Source organism: Anarhichas minor, unplaced genomic scaffold, assembly GCF_050575085.1.
Source record: "Anarhichas minor isolate MPS153535 unplaced genomic scaffold, ASM5057508v1 ptg000029l, whole genome shotgun sequence".
In the NCBI taxonomy this organism is placed as follows: domain Eukaryota; kingdom Metazoa; phylum Chordata; class Actinopteri; order Perciformes; family Anarhichadidae; genus Anarhichas; species Anarhichas minor.
The window spans coordinates 2,085,300-2,092,067 of record NW_027466475.1 but is presented as its reverse complement, the minus strand read 5'-3'; positions in this window follow the sequence as shown (position 1 = coordinate 2,092,067).

Sequence of the window (6,768 nt, the reverse complement as noted above, 5' to 3'; positions counted from 1 at the left end):
GTCGCTCCGTGCTGAAACCTTTTGCACCGGTCAAACTTCACTGATAACTATATTTTAAATTATAAAAAAGGAAGAGAAGAAGAAGAACCCGCCTGTGAGGCAAAAGGCAACGTGTTCGCGGTTGAGTTGGGGTGGCAGGCTGCTAATGACGGTTGACATTCTGGCTGGGTTCGGCTCACGGATCACATGGCAGCCGGTGACCAACAACTCTCTCCGAGGAGAGAAGAAGACTCACGTTGACATGTGTGTCCCCTCAGCAGCAGCTTTTCTCCTCTTCTTCGTTTGTTTTTCTCTGCTGGCACTTTACGGAATTACGTCTTCAAACTATTTGCCCCCAAACAGACGAATACTGAACAGGTTGAACTCATTTAACAGAAGTTTGTGAACACAGTCTGCTGCTAGTGAGAACTGTGAATGTGCACTTACATCAATGAGCCACTAGAGGGCGACATGGTGAAGGCCATGTGTTACGTTACATTACGCAGCGGTAATATTTATAGATCAGGATCATTATTACGCATCAAAGAGTTACTGCAAATGTAACAACAAACATATATATATAAAATAATTCAGGTCTAAAATAAAGAGCAACACTTTTAACAGAACCTGTGCATATTTTCGTTTAATTGATTCATTTTTCTTTTCAAATGTGTCTTGTGTTGTATTTCTATATATTTTTATTTATATGTTTTCTGTTGAGGTGCAGTTAATCTCCAAATACAGTAATACAAAAGGCTATTGTATCAGAGAAGGCCATTTCTCTCATCGAGTACTTTTATTTTAAGTACTTTAAGTACTTTAAGTACTTTAAGTACTCCAAAACACAAATAGAAAATGAAACCGCACGAGACACAATGTTCTGCACGTCACAACAATGACAAAACAAATAACCAAGAAACTAAATAACTACGGGAGGAAACAAGAGCACACCCTGAGGTTTGACTCAAGCTAATGAACAATAATCACTTTCTAAATAAGCAGAGGAACTTTACTGACAACATTTGTTTCAAGGTGAGAAAACCTTTTTTAAATAAGCAAAAATGACAGAGAACGAATATTTAAAAGGAGTTTATTGCTATCATAGTGAGCTCAGCAACAAGTTGTTTGAGACAATAAGGATAGTTTGCATTTGAAGGTAAAGTGATGTCAGTGAAACTGACCTTAAATCAAGAGGGAGCCACCTGACTGTGTCTAACATCGTGCAATGGTGTTAAAAAGAAAGTGCAGCCTGGTGTACATCTGCAGTCTGTCATGATTAACATTGAGGGGAGTAAGTTCTACCATCACACATGATATCAGCACAAAAAAACATGTCTGAACAACCGGCTTGCATGACGTTTATAAAGTGAAACAATACGATCTCTGCCCTCCGACCTTTCACGTCCTCACAGGTTTCCTTGTTTCTGGCCTTGAGCGGGTCTCCCCGTTCCCCATCATTTCCTCTAAGGCCTCTTCCCCTGGAACAACTGTAAGATGTTGAACAGAGCTGCTGTCAGTTTGAAATCCACAAAGCTGTGAGTTTGTAAGACTTTGAAACACCCAGGAATACCTTTCTGGTCCCCGTGGAGAAAAGCTGTCATCTGCGCCTGAAGGCCGACCGCCAAAACCAAGAGCAGGAACACGACCTGAGCTTTCATGTTCTGCAGGAGAACACTCAGGATTAGTGCAATCCTCTGCTTTTCTATTGTATGATACAAATGAATGATCCTTTCTAATTGTCAGTGAAAGTTTGAAGAGATATTTTAAATAATCGCTCACCTCGGCTAACCTCAGCAGCAGTTGGTCTGTTAGTGAGTCTTCAACAGGGAAGTTAGTGTCTGTGGCGTCTCTGTTGTGACTCATATACCGGAGCAACAGGCCTCGGGCTGGGCGGTTCTTTGTCTCTAAAGCATCTTAACAATCCAAAAGAGGTTCCAAAAATAAATCTCTCTCTGGCTCGTATCAAAAGCACAAAGCGAGAAGGAAAACAACTCTTCACTGGGTTGACTGAACTGATTGTGTTGGAGATACACGGCAGTCAGGGGCCTGATTTTAAAGGTACATTACAGCACATTGACTCTGAACGGAAACGATGACTTTGAAGTTAAAGCGTAGACACTTAAGTTGATGTTCGGGGTTTTACATCCACATCAGGTGAATAATATGGGGATTGTAACCAAAGGAAATTAGGATGTTTTCTTATGGTTGGTATTTACTCCATGGATGGATGACTGAACGGGTTTAGCAGGCCTTCACCTGCAAAATGTCACTTGAAGAGACACGCCCCGACCACAAAGGCAGTCAAAATGACCACAAAAGAGACACAAAGCAACTGCAAGAGATACAAAATTATTACAAAAAGGGGTAAAGCAACCGCAAAGAGATGCAATACGACTGAAAAGAGATGACAAAGAGACAAAAATGAAAACAAAAAATAGACTCAAAACCCTCAAAAAGTCTGTGCGTCTTGCTCCTACAGATGCTGTCATTTTGTATGTCAGTGGCCCTTTGTCTCATAATCTGAATGTGTTTATCAAACCTTTTAATTATGACAACAGAATAACAAAGTGTGAATTCCCCACCTGAGCATTGTCCAGCTGAGGCTGCAGACGGATACACGTCCTGTTGAAGACTGACTGCTTCCGTTCAGATACGTCTCAGAACTGTGTCTCTGTGGTGGAGCTTCTATCGGACCAGTTTGTTCCAATGAGCCTCGAGGGTAAACGATCTTCTTCAACAAGAGCGCAAGCTTATTTGTGTCCATTGAAGTCAATGGAAAAGTCTCGACAAAGGTTTCTGCACCTGTGTTTAGTGACGACCGATAATCAGACCACGGTGTGCTCTTTGGGTAAGACGTTGAAAAAGACAGGAGCTTTGCACACGGCACAATAAATCAATAGCTGCTGGAAACGACACCAAAATTACAGCACGATCAATGATCTATAATTATCAGCGGCAACAACATGTTTGGCTTCGCTCTCCTTCAGGCCTGTGGCTTAGTACTGTGTGTGTGTGTGTGTGTGTGTGTCTGTGTGTGTGTGTACAAGCTAGGGTCATGAGAGGCTGCAAATTAAAAACGTATTGAGATGTTACACAGCTGATGTCTTAACCAACGATCATCTCATTTCAACATAAGCATTGTATCTGACAAAAGAAATAGATCTATAATTAGGGAAAAAAGTATTCTTCAGCGTAGAAATGTCATTCTAAGAGTCAGAGAGCACAAATACTTAAATAGCTTCTGTCTACTGAAGAGAGGTCGCTTTGTTATTTGCATGCAGTACAGTGAAAGTAGTCTGTAAGAAGCATAGTTTGCATGTTCATTTTTGTTCTATAGTTTTCTTTTGTTGCATGTTAGTTTGGAGTTGTTGTTCAGATGATGTTGGTTGTTATTTCCCCGACCTTTCCTCCCTTTGTTCCCGTCTCACTTTGTTCAGTTGTTAAACATGTAGGCTTAACCAAAGCTACACACATGAGTCGACTCAATATCCTCTATGATTATGTATTATCACACTCGTATGGATTTATTGTGGTGCATTTCTAGCTTTACGTGACACTTTGGCAGTGCAGAACATAAACAAAAGATGTGTGGGCTTTGTGGAGCAGAGATGTCATGACAAGTGACAGTGTGCACTTTAAAATGCACGAATCAAGTCCTCGGATACAAAGAGAACAAGTTTATCTCATTTGCATTTTGTTCATCACACAGCATCAATACCTGTGTTGGGTGTGAGGCCTGTGTTTTGTCTCCATAAGTACTTGTGTATCTTACTGCAGGACTCATTCTTTGACCTTGACATGGGATTTGTTTTTCCTCTGTGCAGCCGTCTGACGGATTTCAGCGAATCCTCCAACATGTGAACTAGAAAAGCCTCGGTTGACCTTCCTGAGTGTGAAAAATAAATCAATTCTGCATGTTGAAGCATGTCTCAAGATCACATGTTGAAATTATACAGTAGCACTACAACACAAAGTTTGATTATAATATATATTAAAGACAATCCTGTTACTTAAAAATATAGCTGTGCTACCCTCTGAATGTGGTGCGCCCCCTGCTGGAGACTCGGGATGTAAAATTGATGCTGAATGCAGGTTCATGTGTCTCCAGTTGATCCCAGGCAGCAACCTCTGGTTCTGGAGAGTGAAGCCGATGTAGAAGTGTCTTAAAGCTGCATTCTCTCTAGTGTCCATCAGGGGGCGACTCCTCTGGTTGTATGGAAGTCTATGAGAAAATGACTCTACTTCTCTCTTGATTTATTACCTCAGTAAACATTGTACACATGAGTTTATGGTCTCAATCTCTAGTTTCAAGTCTTCTTCAATACAGCATGATGTTCATTTAGTACATTATGGTCCATTTAGAGTCAAACAGACCATAAAGCAGGGGATGCTTTAGGGCGGGGCTTACTGTGATTGACATGTCTCTACCAGAGACGTATACGGCGTCTCTCTGTCTCTTCTCCACATTCCAAATATGGTGACTTCTGTTTATTGGCTGAAAAGAAAAACATGGTGACGACCGTAATCCAAATTGCCGAACGCGAGGCTTCGAAAGTGACGCCACGATGACTACGTCCACTTCTTATCTTCAGTCTACTGTTGATTCACAAGTGTTTGCTTAAAACCAGCCACTCGGGTTCATATAAGAGTTCAGATTTATTCATCCTTCTCTACAGAAGAAAATATTTAACAAAATCTCTAAATACAGATCACAAAGAAACATTATTGACCGCAGCTCCTAATATTTACATGACGTCTGTTGTCTGGACAGACGGAGAAAGAGGAGAGATGAGGAGTGATACACATGTAGACATTTACAGACTAACAGAATGCACCCACAGGTTCATAGTAATGGCATGCAAACAAATGTGCTGAAAGTACTTCTCTCTAGTTCTTAGTAAGTGTTTTTAAGGAACAAATACTACAATACTGACAACCCCGATCGTTAGGTTTTACTTTGTCTACACTCTACTAAAGCGTCAGAATATTCCTCACGATACACACACATGCCAAAGTAGACCCGGTGATTTCATTCAGGATTATTGTTGAGCAGGTGAGTGAAGAGACTCGACGTCACACGGTAGTTCTGCATCTTCACCTCTTGGGTGTTTGGGTTCTCTGCTGTATATTTGTGTGATGGATATTTTCAACATAGATGGGACTTTGTGTACATACATATATACCATGTGGGAGGATATGAGGGTTTTTATTCTATGAGTACATTTGAAGGATTTTAGATTCTCTGTGCAACTCTGTCTCATTAAAAACCCAAGATATTATTTAAATCAACTTGTACTTGAACTGACTGGCTTTTTTATTATTTCACAGACATTTATGTTTTAAATCTTGAACTAAGGATGAAAAAAACACGAAAAACGTTGCATTAATGTCAATGGAAGAGGAAAAGATCCTTTTTCTTTCGCTTGAGTTAATTAGAGTTTTGATTGTATTTCATCTGTCAAAAGTACACACATACTACTCTCAAAGATATTAGTGCACCAAGTACTACTTCTGAAGAGTAGAATTGCACAAAAAAAAGGTTTTGTTTGTACTTTTTAAACCATTATCCCGAACAGGTTTTACAGGAAAACCAAATTGCCTCTAAAGTTGCCACATGACTGGTTGCTGCAAGCAATGGAGCATTTAGAAGGCTGTTTTTTGAATGGAGTGTGGCGCAGCGCTCGCTCCACATAAAACACACCAGGTGTAACATTACATCACTTCCAGCAAACGTCACGGAGAACAATGAGGGTCTGATTTAACCCAATATTCTCTACAACATTAGCACCTAAGCGTGTTGTTGATGACCAAGTCTGTTTGCAACCGGCAACGTTAACCGGCAACTTGCTCTTCACTTCAAATCCGCTCCACGTGTGGAGAGCCTAAACGGTTTTAATGTCTGAGGGGTTCCATGTATAATCTTTGCTAGTCCAGACTCTGGCTGCTTAAAGTATAGATATTCAGTTTATTGTGTTTGGGGATATTTTTATATAGCAGGGCGCTAATCATGTAGCAGCAGCGCTACGTGGCTGCATGCATGGAGAGACACTGGAGCCATAGAACTGCAACTGATAGATAAGAGTTAGCAGCAGATGAATAGCAGTTTGCGTGTTTTTAAACTGACTGAATTAAAAGTAAATGGCTCTGCAGATATTCCTGTATCTTGCAGAGTGAGAGAGAGAAAGAGATAAACATGGACGGCACATCAAACGTTTAACCACAACCAGATTGGAGGTTAAAGAGTAGAAGAAGAAGAAGAAGAGCTCTACAGATCCATAACTAAAGAGTGACTCTGAATAGCTCAACAGTTAAACTAAGGATGTGAATTAATGCGGTTACCTCGTCTACAGCTGCCAATCTGAAGCTATAACAACACGAGCTGATCCCTGGAACAACAGCTGGAAACAGCCGAGAGGTTTTCATCTCGTCACGACTCATTTAACAGGGATTCAATTAATGAGGAGATCTTCCACACCAGCAACCAATACTCCATTGAGATTATCATATTATGGCTACAATGTTCAAGCTAACAGTCCGATGCCTTTTAGGCACAAATTCTAACACAAATGTTACAAAGTTTAGGAACAAAAAAGACTTCCTGCTTCAGTCGCTGCTGACGTGTCTCTCCTGCTTCTGTCTTTGTCACAGTATGATGTAACATGCAGTCTGGAGGTATTCAGTTCTGTTTTTATGGCCACACATAATGCTGCCTGGAGAATGCTTTTCTTTCATGTGTCAGACATTTACGCACGTGTAAACGTGTATGCATTAAATTATATGACATTATGG